General features: G+C 41.9%; 1 long non-coding RNA gene across 1 annotated transcript; it reads right to left on the bottom strand.

Moving 5' to 3' along the window:
• Positions 1–22,313: 22,313 nt before the first annotated feature.
• On the bottom strand, positions 22,314–22,817 carry LOC125548909. The gene is made up of 2 exons (XR_007301194.1): positions 22,634–22,817; positions 22,314–22,388 (listed from the first exon to the last, which is right to left on the bottom strand). It is a non-coding gene; the product is annotated as an uncharacterized LOC125548909 (long non-coding RNA).
• Between the last annotated feature and the right edge of the window lie 744 nt (positions 22,818–23,561).

Below are 23,561 nucleotides of genomic sequence, written 5' to 3'. Positions count from 1 at the left end.
CTTCTACATCATCATAGCCTCTCCGATGAAGTGTGAGTAGTTTACCTCAGACCTTCGGGTCCATAGTTATTAGCTAGATGGCTTCTTCTCTCTTTTTGGATCTCAATACAAAGTTCTCCCCCTCTCTTGTGGAGATCTATTCAATGTAATCTTCTTTTTGCGGTGTGTTTGTTGAGACCGATGAATTGTGGGTTTATGGTCAAGTCTATCTATGAATAATATTTGAATCTTTTCTGAATTCTTTTATGTATGATTGGTTATCTTTGCAAGTCTCTTCGAATTATCCGTTTGGTTTGGCCAACTAGATTGGTAGTTCTTGCCATGGGAGAAGTGCTTAGCTTTGGGTTCGATCTTGCGGTGTCCTTTCCCAGTGACAGAAGGGGCAGCAAGGCACGTATTGTATCGTTGCCATCGAGGATAACAAGATGGGGTTTATTTCATATTGCATGAATTTATCTCTCTACATCATGTCATCTTGCTTAAAGCGTTACTCTGTTTTTAACTTAATACTCTAGATGCATGCTGGATAGCGGTCGATGAGTGTAGTAATAGTAGTAGATGCAGAATCGTTTCGATCTACTTGTCACGGACGTGATGCCTATATATATGATCATGCCTAGATATTCTCAGAACTATGCTCAATTCTGTCAATTGCTCAACAGTAATTTGTTCACCCACCATAGAATACTTATGCTCTTGAGAGAAGCCACTAGTGAAACCTATGGCCCCCGGGTCTATTCTCATCATATCAATCTCCATCACTTTAATCTTGCTTTGTTTTTACTTTTACTTTGCCTTTTACTTTTTACTTTGCATCTTTATACCAAAAATACCAAAAATATTATCTCTATCAGATCTCACTCTCGTAAGTGACCGTGAAGGGATTGACAACCCCTAATCGCGTTGGTTGCGAGTAGCTATCATTTTGTGCAGGAATGAGGGACTTGAGCGTGGCCTCCTACTGGATTGATACCTTGGTTCTCAAAACCTAAGGGAAATACTTACGCTACTCTGCTGCATCATCCTCTCCTCTTCGGGGAAAACCAACGCAAGCTCAAGAGGTAGCAAGAAGAATTTCTGGTGCCGTTGCCAGGGATTCTACGCAAAAAGTCAACATACCAAGTACCCATCACAATCCCTATCTCTCGCATTACATTAGTTGCCATTTGCCTCTCGTTTTCCTCTCCCCCACTTCACCCTTGCCGTTTTATTCGCTCTCTCTTTCTCCTTCTCCTTCTCCGTTTGCCTTTTTTCTCGCTTGCCTTTTGTTTGCTCGTGTGTTGGATTGCTTGTTTGTCGCGATGGCTCAAGATACTACCAAATTGTGTGACTTCACCAATACCAACAATAATGATTTCCTTAGCACTCCGATTGCTCCTCTTGCCAATACCGAATCTTGTTAAATCAATACTGCTTTGTTGAATCTTGTTATGAAAGATCAATTTGTCGGCCTTCCTAGTGAAGATGCCGCTACTCATCTGAATAGCTTCGTTGATTTATGTGATATGCAAAAGAAAAAAGATGTCGTTAAATTGAAGCTATTTCCCTTTTCGCTTAGAGATCATGCTGAAGCTTGGTTTTCGTCTTTGCCTAAAAATAGTATTGATTCTTGGAACAAGTGCAAAGATGCTTTTATCTCTAAGTATTTTCCTCCAGCTAAGATCATCTGTCTTAGAAACGATATTATGAATTTTAAACAACTTGATCATGAACATGTTGCACAAGCTTGGGAGAGAATGAAATTAATGATACGTAATTTCCCTACTCATGGTTTGAACTTGTGGATGATTATACAAAAATCTTATGCCGGATTGAATTTTGCTTCTAGAAATCTTTTAGATTCGGCCGCGGGAGGCACTTTTATGGAAATCACTTTGGGAGATGCTACAAAACTCCTAGATAATATTATGGTTAATTATTCTCAATGGCATACTGAAAGATCTTCTAATAAAAAAAGTGCATGCGATAGAAGAAATCAATGTTTTGAGTGGAAAGATGGATGAACTTATGAAATTATTTGCTACTAAGAGTGTTTCTTCTGATCCTAATGATATGCCTTTGTCTACTTTGATTGAGAATAACAATGAATCTATGGATGTGAATTTTGTTGGTAGGAATAATTTTGGTAACAACGCGTATAGAGGGAATTTTAATCCTAGGCCATATCCTAGTAATCCTTCTAATAATTATGGGAATTCCTACAACAATTCTTATGGAAATTATAATAAGATGCCCTCTGAATTTGAGAGTAGTGTTAAAGAGTTTATGAATTCACAAAAGAATTTTAATGCTTTGCTTGAAGAGAAATTGCTTAAAGTTGATGATTTGGCAAGGGACGTTGATAGAATTTCTCTTGAGGTTGATTCTTTAAAGCTTAGATCTATTCCTCCTAAGCATGATATCAATGAGTCTCTCAAAGCCATGAGAATTTCCATTGATGAGTGGAAGGAAAGAACCGCTAGGATGCGTGCTTCCAAAGATGCCTTTATTAAAGCGTGTTCTTCCAATACCTATGAAAATCAAGATGAAGATCTAAAAGTTATTGATGTGTCTCCTATCAAATCTTTGTTTTGCAATATGAATCTTGATGAAACTGAATATGATCTTCCTTTACCTAGAAGGCGTTCTAAAAATTCGGAGTATTTAGATCTTTATGATGAAATTGATGAAAGTGGGATTGAAAGAAATAAAAATCTAGATGTTGCTAAACCCACTATATTGGAATTCAAGGAATTTAATTATGAAAGTTGCTCTTTGATTGATTGTATTTCCTTGTTTCAATCCGTGCTAAATTCTCTCATGCTTATAGTCAAAAGAAAGCTTTTACCGAACATATCGTTGATGCCTTGATGCAATCCTATGAAGAAAAACTTGAGTTGAAAGTTTCTATCCCTAGAAAACTCTATGATGAGTTCGAACCAACTATTAAAATTAAAATTAAAGCTCATGAGTTTTATGCTTTGTGTGATTTGGGTGCTAGTGTCTCCACTATCCCCAAAACTTTGTGTGATTTGCTAGATTTCCGCGATCTTGATGATTGCTCTTTAAACTTGCATCTTGTGGATTCTACTATTAAGAAACCTATGGGAAGGATTAGTGATGGTCTTATTGTTGCAAATAGGAATTATGTGCCCGTAGATTTCATTGTTCTTGATATAGATTGCAATCCTTCTTGCCCTATTATTCTTGGTAGACCTTCCCTTAGAACGGTTGGTGCGATTATTGATATGAAGGAGGGGAATATTAGATTCCAATTTCCATTAAAAAAGGGCATGGAACACTTTCCAAGAAAGAAAATAAAATTTCCATATGAAACCATCATGAGAGCCACTTATGGATTGCCTTCCAAAGATGGCAATACCTAGATCTATCCTCGCTTTTATGCCTAGCAGGGGCATTAAACGATAGCGCTTGTTGGGAGGCAACCCAATTTTATTTTTAGCTTTTTGTGTTTTCCTTCTGTTAGGTAATAAATAACCCATCTATCTTCTGTTTGGATGTGGTTTTGTGTTTTAATTAGTGTTTGTGCCAAGTTAGACCTATTGGATCTTCTTGGAAGATAGTTATTTGATCTTGCTGTAATTTCCAGAAACTTTGCGTTCAGTGCCCGAATTATTAAAAATCATCAGAACGTGATAAAATACTGATTCCAATTGCTGCTGATCAATAAACATACTGTATAGGTCGTCTAATTTTAGTAGAGTTTTTGGATTTCCAGAAGTTTGCGTTAGTTACAGATTACTACAGACTGTTCTGTTTTTGACAGATTATGTTTTTCATGTGTTGTTTGCTTATTTTGATGAATCTATGGTTAGTAAAATAGTTTATAATACATAAAGAAGTTGTAATACAGTAGGTTTAACACCAATATAAATAAATAATGAGTTCATTACAGTACTTTGAAGTGGTATTTTGTTTTCTTTCTCTAACGGAGCTCACGAGATTTCTATTGAGTTTTGTGTTGTGAAGTTTTCCAGTTTTGGGTGAATTCTTTTGATGGATTATGGAACAAGGAGTGGCAAGAGCCTAAGCTTGGGGATGCCCATGGCACCCCCAAGATAATTCAAGTACACCAAAAAGTCAAATCTTGGGGATGCCCCGGAAGGCATCCCCTCTTTCGTCCACTTCCATCGGTAATTTACTTGGAGATATATTTTTATTCACCAACATGATATGTGTTTTGCTTGGAGCGTCTTGTATTATTTGTGTCTTTGTTTGTTAGTGTGCCACAATCATCCTTGCTGTACACACCTTTTGAGAGATCCATACATGAATTGGAATTTGATAGGATATTCTATGTGCTTCACTTATATCTTTTGAGCTATGTAGTTTTGCTCTGTGCATTTCACTTATATCTTTTGAGCGTTATAATTTTGCTCTATGTGCTTCACTTAGATCTTTTAGAGCACGGTGGTGGTTTGTTTTAAAGAAACTATTGATCTCTCATGCTTCACTTAAATTATTTTGAGAGTCTTAATAGCATGGTAATTTGCTTAATATTAATATGCTTGGTATTCAAGATTTGTGAAACTTTCTTTTGAGTGCGTTGAATACTAAGAGAAGATTGAACCATGATAATTGTTTTGAGATATGGAGGTGATAATATTAGAGTCATGATAGTTTAGTAGTTGTGAATTTAAAGAATACTTGTGTTGAAGTTTGTGATTCCCGTAGCATGCACGTATGGTGAACCGTTATGTGATGAAGTCGGAGCATAATTTATTTATTGATTGTCTTCCTTATGAGTGGCGGACGGGGACGAGCGATGGTCTTTTCCTACCAATCTATCCCCCTAGGAGCATGCGCGTAATACTTTGCTTTGATAACTTCTAGATTTTTGCAATAAGTATATGAGTTCTTTATGACTAATGTTGAGTCCATGGATTATACGCACTCTCACCCTTCCATCATTGCTAGCCTCTTCGGTACCGTGCATTGCCCTTTCTCACATTGAGAGTTGGTGCAAACTTCGCCAGTGCATCCAAACCCCGTGATATGATATGCTCTTTCACACATAAACCTCCTTATATCTTCCTCAAAACAGCCACCATACCTACCTATTATGGCATTTCCATAGCCATTCCGAGATATATTGCCATGCAGCTTTCCACCGTTCCGTTTATCATGACACGCTCCATTATTGTCATATTGCTAGCATGATCATGTAGTTGACATCATATTTGTGGCAAAGCCACCGTTCATAATTCTTTCATACATGTCACTCTTGATTCATTGCATATCCTGGTACACCGCCGGAGGCATTCATATAGAGTCATATTTGTTCTAAGTATCGAGTTGTAATTGTTGAGTTGTAAGAAAAATAAAAGTGTGATGATCATCATTTTTAGAGCATTGTCCCAAGTGAGGAAAGAATGATGGAGACTATGATTCCCCCATAAGTCGGGATGAGACTCTGGACGAAAAAAAAGAGGCCATAAAAAAATTAAAAAAAGGCCCAAATAAAAAAAATGAGAGAGAAAGAGAGAAGGGACAATGTTACTATCCTTTTACCACACTTGTGCTTCAAAGTAGCACCATGATCTTCATGATAGAGAGTCTCTCGTTATGTCACTTTCATATACTAGTGGGAATTTTTCATTATAGAACTTGGCTTGTATATTCCAATGATGGGCTTCCTCAAAATTGCCCTAGGTCTTCGTGAGCAAGCAAGTTGGATGCACACCCACTTAGTTTCTTTTGATGAGCTTTCATATACTTATAGCTCTAGTGCATCCATTGCATGGCAATCCCTACTCACTCACATTGATATCTATTGATGGGCATCTCCATAGCCCGTTGATACGCCTAGTTGATGTGAGACTATCTTCCCCTCTTTTTGTCTTTTCCACAACCACCCTTCTATTCCATATATAGTGCTATATCCATGGCTCACGCTCATGTATTGCGTGAAGATTGAAAAAGTTTTGAAAAAGTTGGAGTATGAAACAATTGCTTGGCTTGTCATCGGGGTTGTGCATGATTTAAATACTTTGTGTGGTGAGATAGAGCATAGCCAGACTATATGATTTTTTAGAGATAACTTTCTTTGGCCATGTTATTTTGAGAAGACATAATTGCTTTATTAGTATGCTTGAAGTATTATTATTCTTTATGTCAATATGAACTTTTGTCTTAAATCTTTCTAATCTGAATATTCATACCACAATTAAGAAATTTTGCATTGAAATTGTGCCAAGTAGCACTCCGCATCAAAAATTCTCTTTTTATCATTTACCTACTCGAGGACGAGCAGGAATTAAGCTTGGGGATGCCTGATACGTCTCCAACGTATCTATAATTTTTGATTGCTCCATGCTATATTATCTACTGTTCATTGTGTCCCTAAGAAGGGAGGTATTACTGTTGTTCCTAATGATAAAGATGAATTGGTTCCACAAAGAATTATTACAAGTTATAGGATGGTAATTGATTTTTGCAAATTAAATAAGGCTACAAAGAAAGATCATTACCCCTTACCTTTTATTGATCAAATGCTAGAAAGATTATGCAAACATACACACTATTGCTTTCTAGATGGTTATTCTGGTTTCTCTCAAATACCTGTGTCGGCTAAAGATCAATCAAAGACTACTTTTACATGCCCTTTTGGTACTTTTTCTTATAGACGTATGCCTTTTGGTTTATGTAATGCACCTGCTACCTTTCAAAGATGCATGATGACTATATTCTCTGACTTTTGTGAAAAGATTTGTGAGGTTTTCATGCACGACTTTTCCGTCTATGGATCCTCTTTTGATGATTGTTTGAGCAATCTTGATCGAGTTTTGCAGAGATGTGAAGAAACTAATCTTGTCTTGAATTGGGAAAGGTGCCACTTTATGGTTAATGAAGGTATTGTCTTGGGGCATAAAGTTTCTGAAAGAGGTATTGAAGTTGATAAAGCCAAGGTTGATGCTATTGAAAAGATGCCATGTCCCAAGGACATCAAAGGTATAAGGAGTTTCCTTGGTCACGCCGGATTTTATAGGAGGTTCATTAAGGACTTCTCAAAAATTTCTCGGCCTCTGACTAATTTATGACAAAAAGATATACCATTTGTTTTTGATGATGATTGTGTAGAAGCATTTGAAATACTTAAGAATGCATTGATCTCTGCACCTGTTGTTCAGCCACCTGATGGGAATTTACCTTTTGAAATTATGTGTGATGCTAGTGATTATGCTGTAGGTGTTGTTCTAGGGCAAAGAGTTGATAAGAAATTAAATGTTATCCATTATGCTAGTAAGACTCTAGACAATGCTCAAGGAAATTATGCTACTACTGAAAAAGAACTCTTGGCAGTTGTATTTGCTTGTGATAAGTTCAGACATTATATTGTTGATCCTAAAGTAACTATTCACACTGATCATGCTGCTATTAAATATCTTATGGAAAATAAAGATGCTAAACCTAGACTTATTAGATGGGTTCTCCTCCTACAAGAATTTGATTTGCATATTGTTGATAGAAAAGGAGCCGAGAACCCCGTTGCAGACAACTTATCTAGGTTAGAGAATGTTCTTGATGACCCACTACCTATTGATGATAGCTTTCCTGATGAGCAATTAAATGTTATAAGTACTTCTCGTAGTACTCCTTGGTATGCTGATTATGCTAATTATATTGTTGCTAAATTTATACCACCTAACTTCACATGCCAACAAAAGAAAAAGTTCTTCTATGATTTGAGACATTACTTTTGGGATGACCCACATCTTTATAAAGAAGGAGTAGATGGTGTTATTAGACGTTGTGTACCTGAGCATGAACAGGAACAGATCCTACGCAAATGGCACTCCGAAGCTTATGGAGGACACCACGCGGGAGATAGAACTGCACATAAGGTATTGCAATCCGGTTTTTATTAGCCTACTCTCTTCAAAGATGCCCGTAAGTTTGTCTTGTCATGTGATGAATGTCAAAGAATTGGTAATATTAGACGTCAAGAAATGCCTATGAATTATTCACTTGTTATTGAACCATTTGATGTTTGGGGCTTTGATTATATGGGACCTTTTCCTGCCTCTAATGGATACACACATATTTTAGTTGTTGTTGATTATGTTACTAAGTGGGTAGAAGCTATTCCAACTAGTGGTGCTAATCATAACACCTCTATTAAAATGCTTAAGGAAGTTATTTTCCTGAGGTTTGGAGTCCCTAGATATTTAATGAGTGATGGTGGTTCACACTTTATTCATGGTGCTTTCCGTAAAATGCTTGCTAAGTATGATGTTAATCATAGAATTGCATCTCCTTATCACCCACAGTCTAGTGGTCAAGTAGAATTGAGTAATAGAGAGCTCAAATTAATTTTGCAAAAGACTGTCAATAGTTCTAGAAAGAATTGGTCTAAGAAACTTGATGATGCATTATGGGCATATATAACTGCATATAAAAATCCTATGGGTATGTCTCCGTATGAAATGGTATATGGAAAAGCATGTCACTTACCTCTCGAACTAGAACATAAGGCATATTGGGCTATTAAAGAGCTCAATTATGATTTCAAACTTGCCGATGAGAAGAGGTTATTTGATATTAGCTCACTTGATGAATGGAGAACCCAAGCTTACGAAAATGCCAAGTTGTTTAAAGAAAAAGTTAAAAGATGGCATGACAAAAGGATACAAAAGCGTGAGTTTAATATAGGTGATTATGTATTGCTATAGAACTCTCGTTTAAGATTTTTTGCAGGAAAACTTCTCTCTAAATGGCAAGGCCCCTACGTTATCGAGGAGGTCTATCGTTCCGATGCCATAAAAATCAACAACTTCGAAGGTACAAATCTGAAGGTGGTAAACGGTCAAAGAATTAAACATTATATCTCAGGTAATCCTATAAATGTTGAAACCAATATTATTGAAACCATAACCCTGGAGGAGTACATAAGAGAGACTTTCCAGAACGTTTCAGACTCCGAAAAGGCATAGGTATGTGGTACGGTAAGTAAACCGACTCCAAAACAATTTTTAAGGCAATATTTCTCCATTATGGAATATTTAGAAAAATAGAAAAATAAGTAGCAGTCCGGGAAGGACACGAGGGCCCCACGAGGGTGGAGGGCGCGCCCCCTACCTCGTGAGCACCTCGTGTGCCTTCCGGACTCCCTTTTCTTGCACGATACGTATTTTGGTCGGTAAAAATTCATTATATATACTCCCGAAGGTTTTGACTCCTGTATCACGCAAATATCCTCTGTTCTTGTTTTGGGTTGTTCTCTATCAGGGTTGTCAAGGCCACGCATCATGTCGTCCCCCTCCTCCAACAACGGTGACAAAGATGCTTGGCTAATGAAGATAGAGCTGAAGAGGGAAGAACCCATGGAGATCAACAAGGATGAAGGGATCAAGAAGGCCACAGAGAATCAAGCTCCGGCAGCAGAAGACATCCTTCGACTTGATCATAATCTTCTTACCCCAACTGAGATTGAAGCTTTCAAGATGATTGAGTTAGCTCGTATACAGAACAAGTATCTCACACGTGAAAATATTTTGTTGAAGGAGCATATTGTTTCACTCAAGGGCATTATCCGCAAGCTGGAGGACCTCTTATGCTCTATGTGCGACTATCCATCACCGCCACAACCTTCTTCACCAACAAAGGAGACATAACCACATGGGTATGGGCACTCCCCTTGGCAACTGCCAAGCTTGGGGGAGGTGCCCCAGTATCGTATCACAATCACACTCCTATCTTTACCGTTTTCTTAGTTCGATCCTATTAGTAGTATCTTGATCTAGTAGAATAAAGTTTATGGCATGATCTAGTTTTGAGTTTTGCTTTATGATCTCTCTTTGTAATCGAGTCCGTGAGCTATATATATAATAAAGATTAGTGTTGAGTCAAGGGCTTGATTATTTTGCCATGATCTTGAGTGAATAAAAGAAAAGAAGAAAAAGAATAAAAAGAAACAAAAGTTCATATTGATCTTATTGAGAGTAATGACTTCACATAGAAAGGGTATGATGATTAAAAGTTGTTGGGAGTTGGCAGACATAGCTTTGGTCATCGTTGCAATTAATAGGAAGTAATAAGGAAAGAGAGGTTTCACATATAGATATATTATCATTGACATCTTTTATGATTGGGAACACTCATTAAAATATGACATGCTAAAGAGTTTATGTTGGACAAGGAAGACAACGTGATGAGTTATGTTTTCTTATATCTGAGATAAAGTATGTTGTCACGGAACCTCTAACATGTTGAGCTTGTCTTTCCCCCTCTTGCTAGCCAAATTCTCAGCACCAAATAGAAATACTACTTGTGCTTCCAAATACCCTTAAACCAGTTTTGCCATGAGAGTCCACCATATCTAACTATGGATTGAGCAAGATCCTTCAAGTAAGTTGTCATTGGTGCAAAGCAATAAAAATTGCTCTATATATGGATGATTGATTGGTGTGGGAGAAATAAGCTTTACACGATCTTGTGATGTGGAAGTAATAAAAGCGACGGACTGCATAATAAAGGTTCATATCACAAGGGGCAATATAAAGTGATATTCTTTCGCATCGAGATTTTGTGCATCCAACCATAAAAGCACATGGCAACCTCTGCTTCCCTCTGCGAAGGGCCTATCTTTTATTATTATCTTCTACCTTATGCAAGTGTCACGGTGATCTTCACCTTTCCTTTTTCATTTTATCCTTTGGCAAGCCCAGCATGTTGGAAAGAACCCGATATATATATATATATATATATATCTAATTGGATGTAGGGGAGCATGAGTTATTATTGTTGACATTACCCTTGAGGTAAAAGGTTGTGGAGCAAAACTATAAGCCCCTATCTTTCTCTGTGTCCGATTAAAACTTCATAACCACAAGTATTGCGTGAGTGTTAGCAATTATGAAGGACTAGATGATAGTTGAGTATATGGACTTGCGTTTGAGCTCTGACATAGACTCTTTCCCATGTTATGATAAATTGCAATTGCTTCAATGACTAAGGTTATGGTTTGTTGGTTCTCAATAAGGTTTCTGATTCATACTTTTGCATTGTGAATAGATCATCACTTGAACATAAGTAATCATATGACAATATCTATATATGTCGTTGTTATAAGAATAATCATGATTCCTTCATGTTCGTATTTTATTTTTATCGACGCCTCTACCTCTAAACATGGGGACATATTTATTGTTATCGGCTTTCGCTTGAGGACAAGCGAGGTCTAAGCTTGGGGGAGTTGATACGTCCATTTTGCATCATGCTTTTATATCGATATTTATTGCATTATGGGCTGTTACTTCACATTATGTCACAATACTTATGGTTATTCTCTCTTATTTTACAAGGTTTACATAAGGAGGGAGAATGCCGGCAGCTGGAATTCTGGGCTGGAAAAGGAGCAAATATTAAAGACCTATTCCGCGCAACTCCAAAAGTCCTGAAACTCCACGGAATATCTGATAATAAATAATAAAAAATCCTTGCCAAAGATGAAGACCAGGGGGCCCACAACCTGTCCACGAGGGTGGGGCCCCCCCTACCTCGTGGGCCCCCTGGTGCCCTCCGATGCTCATCTTCTGATATATGAAGTCTTTCTTCGAGGAAAAAACAAGAAGCAACCTTTCGGGACGAGATTCCACCGCCACGAGGCGGAACCAATCTAGGGCTCTGGCAGAGCTGTTCTGCCGGGGATACTTCCCTCCGGGAGGGGGAAATCATCGCCATCATCATCACCAATGCTCCTCTCATCGGGAGAGGGCAATCTCCATCAACATCTTCACCAGCACCATCTCCTCTCAAAACCCTAGTTCATCTCTTCTTTCCAATTCTTGTCTCGAAGTCCGGGATTGGTACTAGTAGGTTGCTAGTAGTGTTGATTACTCCTTGTAGTTGATGCTAGTTGGTTTATTTGGTGGAAGATCATATGTTCAGATCCTTTATGCATATTAATACCCCTCTGATTATGAACATGAATATGCTTTGTGAGTAGTTACGTTTGTTCCTGAGGACAAGGGAGAACTCTTGCTATTAGTAGTCATGTGAATTTGGTATTCGTTCGATATTTTGATGAGATGTATGTTGTCTAGCCTCTAGTGGTGTTATGTGAACGTCGACTACATAACACTTCACCATTATTTGGGCCTAGAGGAAGGCATTGGGAAGCAATAAGTAGATGATGGGTTGCTAGAGTGACAGAAGCTTAAACCCTAGTTTATGCGTTGCTTCGTAAGGGGCTGATTTGGATCCATATGTTTCATGCTATGGTTAGGTTTACCTTAATACTTTTGTTGTAGTTGCGGATGCTTGCAATAGAGGTTAATCATAAGTGGGATGCTTGTTCAAGTAAGAACAGCACCCAAGCACCGGTCCACCCACATATCAAATTATCAAAGTACCGAACGCGAATCATATGAACGTGATGAAAACTAGCTTGACGATATTCCCATGTGTCCTCGGGAGCGCTTTTCCTATTATAAGAGTTTGTCCAGGCTTGTCCTTTGCTACAAAAAGGATTGGGCCACCTTGCTGCACTTTATTTGCTTTTGTTACTTGTTGCTCGTTACAATTTATCTTATCACAAAACTATCTGTTACCACTTATTTCAGTACTTGCAGAGAATACCTTGCTGAAAACCGCTTATCATTTCCTTCTGCTCCTCGTTGGGTTCGACACTCTTAGTTATCGAATGGACTACGATAGATCCCCTATACTTGTGGGTCAGCATGGGGGTCTTGCTCCCTTTGCGCCCAGGGTCCGGAATGTCGCCTTTAGGCGCCTCCAAGACTACCTCCCCTCGACTTGGTGCCCTTTGAGACAACACCTCGATGTTGTCCGTAGGGCGAGGGGTGGAGGCGGTCGGAAGCAAACCGCTACTCATAGCCGACGGGTCCAAAGAACCGTCCGACGAGGATACGTCGATGCGGGCTTGAGGTGGACTGCATAATAATATTCGGCATAAGGAGAAGCAGTGTAGTAAACAACATACCATGAATTACTCTGGTATCCGAATACTTACGACTTCGTCAGCGGCTTGTCCCTAGTCAACCACTCATCGCCGCTGTGAGCGGCGGTCGTGGAGTAGTCCAGAAGGAGAGTCCTTCCCTTCTTGGACACTCCGGCCTCCCCGGGTGGGGCGGCCTTCCTTTTCTTGTCTCCCCCGACTGGAGGGGGAGAATCTTCATCTTCCTCCTCCTTGTCTTCACGAGAGGAGTGCGTCTCGGAGTTATCGGACGATGAGTCCGATATCACGTGACGGCGGGAGCTCTTTCGAGTCCCCGCGGCCTTCTTCTCCGGCACCTCATAAGGCGCTGGAGTCAGCATCTTCGTGAGAAGAGCGTCGATTGGATCTTCGGGCAGGGGACCGGGCAGTCGATTTGCTCCGCTCTCTCCTCCCAGTCCTGTCAAAGGCATGGGAGCTCAGATCCCGCACATGATCAAGCCAGGGAAAGTAAAAACCCTATAAGGTGTAAAAAACTTACCGGATTCGCAGGGCGCTTCGCGCTAAGTCCGCGGTCCTCGGTAAGGGAAGAGGGGACCTCGGCGCCCTTGAATTGCAACCTCCGGACGTCCTTGTGCATCGTGTCAAAAAGCTCGCGCAGGGTCTGGTGCTGGGCCGGGTCGAACTCCCATAAATTGAACGCCCGTTGTTGACACGGGAGGATCCGGCGGAAGAGCATGACCTAGACCACGTTGACAAGCTTAAGTTTCTTGCTTATCATGTTCCGGATACATTTCTGGAGTCCGGTCAGCTCTATCGGTGAGCCCCAGGACAGGCCCTTGTCTTTCTAGGAGGTGAGCCGCATGGGGATTCTAGATCGAAACTCGGGGGCCGCCACCTAGTTGGTGTCGCGCGGCTCGGTGATGTAGAACCACCCCGATTGCCACCCCTTTATGGTCTCCACATAGGAGCCCTCGAGCCATGTAACGTTGGGCATTTTGCCCACCATGGAACCTCCGCATTTCACTTGCTGGACGCCTACAACCTTCGGCTTAACATTGAAGGTCTTCAGCCACAGGCTGAAGTGGGGCTGGACATGGAGGAAGGCCTCGCACACGACGATAAACGCTGAGATGTTGAGGATGAAGTTCGGGGCCAGATCGTGGAAGTCCAGCCCGTAGTAGAACATGAGGCTGCGGACGAACGGGTGGAGGGGGAACCCCAGTCCACGGATGAAGTGGGTGAGAAAAACTACCCTCTCGTAAGGTTCCGGGGTAGGGACGATCCGCCCCTCGTCGGGCAGCCGATGCACGATATTTGCAGCCAAGTATCCGGCCCCCTGCAGCTTTTCGATGTCCTCCTCCGTGACGGAGGATTTCATCCACTTTCCTCCCACTCCGGACATGGTTGGGGCGGTATGAGGAGAAAAGGTGCGAACTTGAGTGTTGGAGCTCGAGTGTGCGAGAATGGATGAGCGAGGAAGAAGAAGGCGTGGGTGAAAAAAGGTGAACCCTTATCCCTTTATAAAGGCGGACGAAACTGTACGCCTCCCACTAGCCTGGTTAACTCGCCTATTCCCCAAGCGCCGCGATTGATGGCGCGGTTGGGTTACCCACGCCCGTATTGATGAGAATCACGTGATAAGGGGACACGATCTCTGCTTCGACAAGACGTGCCAAGGAAACCGCCTCGCGATATGCGCCAAGGCTGGTTGAGAAAAATGGCTCGATAATAACCGGGCCATGGTATGATGTCATGATATCAAATATGTCAGCAGGTCGGATTTGCGGAAATATTATTCTCTCTACGGTGGTATGTGGAACTTGTTTTGCAGAGCCGGACACTGTCCTTGTGTTCAAGATCTTCTATGGAGTATTCGGAGAATAACCCGCCTTGCAATGCCGAAGACAATCTACGCGCCGGACTCATCATCATGGAAGCCTGGTTCAGGGGCTACTGAGGGAGTCCTGGATTAGGGGGTGTCCGGGCAGCCAGACTATATCCTTTGGCTGGACTATTGGATTATGAAGATACAAGATTGAAGACTTCGTCTCATGTCCGGATGGGACTCTCCTTGGCGTGGGAGGCAAGCTTGGCGATATGGATATGTAGATCTCCTCCCATTGTAACCGACTCTGTGTAACCCTATCCCCCTCCGGTGTCTATATAAACCGGAGGGTTTAGTCCGTAGGATAACAACAATCATACCATAGGCTAGCTTCTAGGGTTTAGCCTCTACGATCTCGTGGTAGATCAACTCTTGTACTACTCATATCATCAAGATCAATCAAGCAGGAAGTAGGGTATTACCTCCATAGAGAGGGCCCGAACCTGGGTAAACATCGTGTCCCCTGCCTCCTATTACCATCCGCCTTAGACGCACAGTTCGGGACCCCCTACCCGAGATCCGCCGGTTTTGACACCGACAACGGTTCTTGCTAGAAGCCCGTAGCAGCCACGTAAAACTTGCAACAACAAAGTAGAGGACGTCTAACTTGTTTTTGCAGGGCATGTTGTGATGTGATATGGTCAAGACATGATGTGATATAAGTTATTGTATGAGTTGATATGTTTTATAAAAGTTATCGGCAACTGGCAGGAGCCTTATGGTTGTCGCTTTATTGTATGAAATGCAATCGCCATGTAATTGCTTTACTTTATCACTATGCGGTAGCGATAGTTGTAGAAGCAATATTTGGCGACATGACAACGACACTACGATGGAGATCAAGGTGTCAAGCCGGTGACGATGGAGATCATGACGGTGCTTTGGAGATGGAGATCAAAGGCACAAGATGATGATGGCCATATCATGTCACATATTTTGAGTGCATGTGATGTTTATCTTTTATGCATCTTATTTTGCTTAGTACGACGGTAGAATTATAAGATGATCCCTCACTAAATTTCTAGGTATAAGTGTTCTCCCTGAGTATGCACCGTTAAGACAGTTCGTCGTGCCGAGACACCACGTGATGATCGGGTGTGATAAGCTCTACGTTCACATACAATGGGTGCAAGCCAGTTTGCACATGCAGAATACTCAGGTTAAACTTGACGAGCCTAGCATATGCAGATATGGCCTTGGAACACTGAGACCGAAAGGTCGAACATGAATCATATAGTAGATATGATCAACATACAGATGTTCACCATTGAAAACTACTCCATCTCACGTGATGATCGGACATGGTTTAGTTGATATGGATCACGTGATCATTTAGATGACTAGAGGGATGTCTATCTAATTGGGAGTTTTTAAGTAATATGATGAATTGAACTTTAATTTATCATGAACTTAGTCCTGATAGTTTTTGCATATCTATGTTGTTGTAGATCAATGACCCGTGCTACCATTCCCTTGAATTTTAATGCGTTCCTAGAGAAAGCTAAGTTGAAAGATGATCGTAGCAACTACACGGATTCGTTCCGTAACTTGAGGATTATCCTCATTGCTGCACAGAAGAGTTACGTCCTTGAAGCACCGCTAGGTGCAAGGCCTGCTGCAGGAGCAGATGCTGATGTTATGAACGTTTTGGCAAGCTTGATCTGATGACTACTCGATAGTTCAGTGTGCCATGCTTTACGGCTTAGAGTCGGGACTTCAAAGACGTTTTGAACGTTCATGGAGCATATGAGATGTTCCAAGAGTTGAAGTTAATATTTCAAGCAAATGTCCGAGTTGAGAGATATGAAGTCTCCAACAAGTGCTATAGCTGCAAGATGGAGGATAACCACTTGACTCAGCTGGGAATTAATCTTCTGATGATAGTGTCATTGACAGAGTTCTTCAATCACTGCCACCAAGCTATAAAGGCCTCGTGATGAACTATAACATGCAAGGGATGGAAAAGACAATTCTCGAGCTCTTCGCGATGCTTAAGGCTGCGGAGGTAGAAATCAAGAAGGAGCATCAGGTGTTGATGGTTAACAAGACCACTAATTTCAAAAAAAGGCAAAGGTAAGAACGGGAACTTAAAGAAGAATAGAAAAAAGTTGCTGCTCCCGAAAATAAGCCCAAGTCTGGACCTAAGCCTGAAACTGAGTGCTTCTACTGCAAAGGGACTGGTCACTGGAAGCGGAACTGCCCCAAGTATTTGGCGGATAAGAAGGATGGCAAAGTGAAAGGTATATTTGATATACATGTTATTGATGTGTACCTTACTAATGCTCGTAGTAGCGCATGGGTATTTGATACTGGTTATGTTGCTCATATTTGCAACTCGAAACAGGGGCTATGGATTAAACGAAGATTGGCTAAGGACGAGGTGACGACGCGCGTCGGAAATGGTTCCAAGGTCGATATCGCCATCGGCACGCTACCTCTACATCTACCTTCGGGATTAGTTTTAGACCTGAATAATTGTTATTTGGTGCCTGCGTTAAGCATGAACATTATATCTAGATCTTATTTAATGCGAGACAGTTATTTATTTAAATCAGAGAATAATGGTTGTTCTATTTATAAGAGTAATATCTTTTATGGTCATGCACCCTTGATGAGTGGTCTATTTTTGTTGAATCTCGGTTGTAGTGATACACATATTCATAATATTGAAGCCAAAAGATGCAAAGTTAATGATGATAGTGCAACGTATTTGTGGCACTACCGTTTAGGTCATATTAGTATAAAGCGCATGAAGAAACTCCATGCTGATGGGCTTTTGGAATCACTTGATTATGAATCACTTGATGCTTGCGAACCATGCCTCATGTGCAAGATGACAAAGACTCCGTTCTCCGGAACAATGGAGTGAGCCACTGACTTATTGGAAATAATACATACTGATGTTTGCGGTCTGATGAGTGTTGAGGCTCACGGCGGGTATCATTATTTTCTAACATTCACAAGTGATTTGAGTAGATATGGGTATATCTACTTAATGAAACATAAGTATGAAACATTTGAAAAGTTCAAAGAATTTCAGAGTGAAGTGGAAAATCATCGTAACAAGAAAATAAAGTTTCTACGGTCTGATCGCGAAGGCAAATATTTGAGTTACGAGTTTGGTCTTCATTTGAAACAATGTGGAATAGTTTCGCAACTCACGCCACCTGGAACACCACAGCATAATGTTGTGTCCGAACATCGTAACCGTACTTTATTAGATATGGTGCGATCTATGATGTCTCTTACCGATTTACCGCTATCGTTTTGGGGTTATGCTTTAGAGACGACTGCATTCACGTTAAATAGGGCACCATCTAAATCCGTTGAGACGACACCATATGAACTGTGGTTTCGCAAGAAACCTAAGTTGTCGTTTCTTAAAGTTTGGGGTTGCGATGCTTATGTGAAAAGGCTTCAACCTGATAAGCTCGAACCCAAATTGGAGAAATGTATCTTCATAGGATACCCAAAGGAAACTATTGGGTACACTTTCTATCACAGATCCGAAGGCAAGATATTTGTTGCTAAAAATGGATCCTTTCTCGAGAAGGAGTTTCTCTCGAAAGAAGTGAGTGGGAGGAAAGTAGAACTTGATGAGGTAATTGTACCTTCTCCCGAATTGGAAAGTAGTTCATCACTGGAATCAGTTCCAGTGATGCGTACACCAATTAGCGAGGAAGCTAATGATGATGATCATGAAACTTCAGGTCAAGTTACTACCGAACCTCGTAGGTCAACCAGATTACGTTCCACACCAAAGTGGTACAGTAATCCAGTTCTGGAAGTCATGTTACTAGACCATGACGAACCTACGAACTATGAGGAAGCGATGATGAGCCCAGATTCCGCGAATGGCTTGAGGCCATGAAATCTGAGATGGGATCCATGTATGAGAATAAAGTATGGACTTTGATTGACTTGCCCGATGATCGGCAAGCCATAGAAAATAAATGGATCTTCAAGAAGAAGACTGACGCTGACGGTAATGTTACTGTCTACAAAGCTCGACTTGTTGCAAAAGGTTTTCGACAAGTTCAAGGAGTTGACTATGATGAGACCTTCTCACCCGTAGTGATGCTTAAGTCTATCCGAATCATGTTAGCAATTGCCACATTTTATGATTATGAAATTTGGCAAATGGATGTCAAAATTGCATTACTTAATGGATTTCTTAAAGAACAATTATATATGATTCAACCAGAAGGTTTTGTCGATCCAAAATGTGCTAACAAAGTGTGCAAGCTCCAGCGATCCATTTACGGACTGGTGCAAGCCTCTCGGAGTTGGAATATACTCTTTGATAGTGTGATCAAAGCATATGGTTTTATACAAACTTTTGGAGAAGCCCATATTTACAAGAAAGTGAGTGGGAGCTCTGTAGCATTTCTAATATTATATGTGGATGACATATTGTTGATTGGAAATAATACAGAATTTCTGGATAGCATAAAAGGATAGTTGAATAAGAATTTTTCAATGAAAGACCTCGGTGAAGCTGCTTATATATTGGGCATCAATATCTATAGAGATAGATCAAGACGCTTAATTGGACTTTCACAAAGCACATACCTTGATAAAGTTTTGAAGAAGTTCAAAATAGATCAGTCAAAGAAAGGGTTCTTGCCTGTGTTACACGGTGTGAAGTTGAGTCAGACTCAATGCCCAACCACAGCAGAAGATCGAAAGAAAATGAAAGTCATTCCCTATGCCTCAGCCATAGGTTCTATCATGTATGCAATGATGTGTACCAGACCTGATGTGTGCCTTGCTATAAGTTTAGTAGGGAGGTAACAAAGTAATCCAGGAGTGGATCACTGGACATCGGTCAAGAACATCCTGGGATACCTGAAAAGGACTAAGGATATGTTTCTCGTTTATGGAGGTGACAAAGAGCTTGTCGTAAATGGTTACGTCGATGCAACTTTGACACTGATCCGGATGACTCTAAGTCACAAACCGGATACATATATATATTGAATGCTGGAGTTGTCGATTGGTGCAGTTCCAAGCAGAGCGTCCTGGCGGGATCTACGTGTGAAGCGGAGTACATAGTTGCTTCGGAAGCAGCAAATGAAGGAGTCTGGATGAAGGAGTTCATATCCGATCTAGGTGTAATACCTAGTGCATCGGGTCCAATCAAAATATTTTGTGACAATACTGGAGCAATTGCCTTGGCGAAGGAACCCACATTTCACAAGAGAACCAAACACATGAAGAGATGCTTCAATTCCATCCGCGATCAAGTCAAGGATGGAGACATAGAGATTTGCAACATACATATGTATCTGAATGTTGCAGACCCATTGACTAAGCCTCTTCCACGAGCAAAACATGATCAACACCAAGACTCCATGGGTGTTAGAATCATTACTATGTAATCTAGATTATTGACTCTAGTGCAAGTGGGAGACTGAAGAAAATATGCCCTAGAGGCAATAATAATGTTGTTATTTATATTTCCTTATATCATGATAAATATTTAATATTCATGCTAGAAATGTATTAACCGGAAACTTAGTACATGTGTGAATACATAGACAGAACAGAGTGTCCCTAGTAGGCCTCTACTTGACTAGCTCGTTAATCCAAGATGGTTAAGTTTCCTGACCATAGACATGTGTTGTCATTTGATAAACGGGATCACATCATTAGAGAATGATGTGATGGACAAGACCCATCCGTTAGCTTAGCATAATGATCGTTAAGTTTTATTGCTATTGCTCTCTTCATAACTTATACATATTCCTCTGACTATGAGATTATGCAACTCCCGAATACCGGGGGAACACCTTGTGTGCTATCAAACGTCACAACGTAACTGGGTGATTATAAAGATGCTCTACAGGTGTCTCCGAAGGTGTTTGTTGGGTTTGCATAGATCGAGATTAGGATTTGTCACTCCGAGTAACGAAGAGGTATCTCGATCTGGGCCCTCTCGGTAATGCACATCACTATAAGCCTTGCAAGCAATGTGACTAATGAGTTAGTTGCGGGATGATGTATTACGGAATGAGTAAAGAGACTTGCAGGTAACGAGATTGAACTAGGTATGATGATACCGGCGATCGAATCTCAGGCAAGTAACATACCGATGACAAAGGGAATAATGTATGTTGTTATTGTGGTTTGACCGATAAAAGATCTTCGTAGAATATGTAGGAACCAATATGAGCATCCAAGTTCCGCTATTGGTTATTGACCGGAGATGTGTCTCGGTCATGTCTATATAGTTCTCGAACCCGTAGGGTCCGCACGCTTAACGTTCGATGACGATTTGTGTTATGAGTTATGCATTTTGGTGACCAAAGTTTGTTCGGAGTCCCAGATGAGATCACAGACATGACGAGGAGTCTCGAAATAGTCGAGAGGTAAATATCCATATATTGGAAGATAGTATTCGGACATCGGAATAGTTTTGAGTGGTTCGGGTATTTTATCGGAGTACCGAGGGGTTACCGGACCCCCCCCCTGGGGAAGTATTGGGCCTACATGGGCCTTAGTGGAGAGAGAGGAGGGTCACAAGGGGTGGCCGCCCCCCCCATGGCAGTCTGAATTGGACTAGGGGAGGGGGCGGCGCCCCCCTTTCCCTCTCCCTCTCCCTCTCCTTCCTTTCCCCCTCTGGTAAGAAAGGAAAAAGGGTGGGGGGCAAATCCTACTAGGAGTGGAGTCCTAGTAGGACTCCCCCCATGGCGCGCCCCTCTTGGCCGGCCGCCTCCCCCTCCCCTCCTTTATATACGGGGGCACGGGGCACCCCATAGCACATCAATTGTTCTCTTAGCCGTGTGCGGTGCCCCCCTCCACAGTTTACTCCTCCGGTCATAGCGTCGTAGTGCTTAGGCGAAGCCCTGCGCGGATCACATCACCATCACTGTCACCACGCCGTCGTTCTAACGGAACTCTCCCTCGACCCTCTGCTGGATCAAGAGTTCGAGGGACGTCATCGAGCTGAACGTGTGCTGAACTCGGAGGTGCCGTACGTTCGGTACTAGATCGGTTGGATTGTGAAGACGTTCGACTACATCAACCGCGTTAACCTAACGCTTCCGCTTTCGGTCTACGAGGGTACGTGGACACACTCTCCCCCTCTCGTTGCTATGTGTCTCCTAAATAGATCCTGCGTGATCGTAGATTTTTTTTTTGAAATTGCATGCTACGTTCCCCAACAACACCACCCTTGAGCAGGGTGGAGCCTTGCCAGCGGACACGTATGTGACAAGATGATTGCCCGGTTGCTACTGAAGACTTCATTGACAATAGTATGGTACACTGCAAAGAAGGTCTACAGATATTAATGCAATGGTGCCAAAAGCCAAACCTGCATTTATAAGGTGAGGCGCTGCAACATTAGCTAGAGCCCATAGTTAATTTTGTAACTTAAGAATGCATCAGACAAATAAATGGCGCCTACAGACAAATGAATGTAAATGACAACTGAACAAAAGATTGCCACTTACTGTCTGTCAAAAAATACAAATTGCATACTATATTTGCTTGTAAGACAAAACATGAAGTAGAGAGAAAACACAACCTGATATTCAGCAAGGAGATACTTATAAGCCTGATGATCAACGAGCTCCTATCCCTCTTGTAGTGCATCTACTCCTGGAGCACCAACACAATTATAGTCACAACAAGAATTCATCTCAGCAGCCATATGACGATGGATTAGTGCTCACTCACATTTACGAGAGGCAAATCATAGAATCGACAACTACATGCAAAATCCCAAAGCACATCCGCTACAAAATCGAGATTGGACCCACTTGCTGCCGACTCAAGCGATCAGTGGAGAGCAAGCAATCTAGGAATTCAGGGGAGGGGGTCGAGTGGGAATCACGGGAGCTTACCCATCTCTTGGACGGGGGGCGCCAACCCATGCCGAGGGGCCGCGGCGAGGTGCTATCGTGGTGGTGCTTCGGGGGCTGCCATGGGCCGTCCTCCTCGCTGCCACCCGCGACGACGCGCCAACGCTTGTCGTTGCATGTCCTCCTGGGAGGGGCGTTGGGATTGAGACGGATTGGAGGGGAGCCACGACCTAGTCCTGCCCTGTCCGGTAGTTGCGATGGCGCCGACGCCGATGGTCTCAGAGGTCAGCATAGGAGCACAAATCTGTTATTTGTTTATGGACGCCGATAAGTGTCACACGTGTGGGCGTTAGAGAGTCCGCCCACACATTTTATGTGGTGTATAAGAGGAATAGGTCACACACCTTCGTGTGGGCAAAACAATTAGCGCCCACACGCCTCTTTTTTCCCACCCGATCCCTTTCACACGCGTGCATGTGGGCGAAGTTGATAACGCCCACACGCCCGTATGTCAGGCCTCGTACCTCTTGGTCCCGCACGCCACGCGTGACGGTCACCGCGCGCCCGCAGTTGCCATGGTCCAGACCCTCGTCCATGTTCGTTTAACTGCAGTTGCCATGTCGTTGAACTACGGTTGCCATGTCGGACAACTACGGTTGCCATGGTTGCTCAACTGCAGTTGCCATGTATGGTCTGATCTAATGTAGTTGCCATGATTTCATAACTTTAGGAGTTGCCACATACTAATACTAGGCAGTTGAGAGAGTTGCCATGTGCTTACGTGCACGTTAGGACAGTTGCCATGTACATGCACGTTAGGGCAGTTGCCATGTACCATGCAAAAATATATGGCAACTCGGTAAAAGAGAGTTGTCATCTGTTTACGTGCACACTAGGCAGTTGCCATGTATCCTGCAAAACACATGGCAAACTTGGATAAAAAAAGAGAGTTGCCACCTGCTTATAAAGC

Source organism: Triticum urartu, chromosome 3 (genome assembly GCF_003073215.2).
Source record: "Triticum urartu cultivar G1812 chromosome 3, Tu2.1, whole genome shotgun sequence".
In the NCBI taxonomy this organism is placed as follows: Eukaryota; Viridiplantae; Streptophyta; class Magnoliopsida; order Poales; family Poaceae; genus Triticum; species Triticum urartu.
This window is presented reverse-complemented; position numbering and strand designations above follow the sequence as displayed.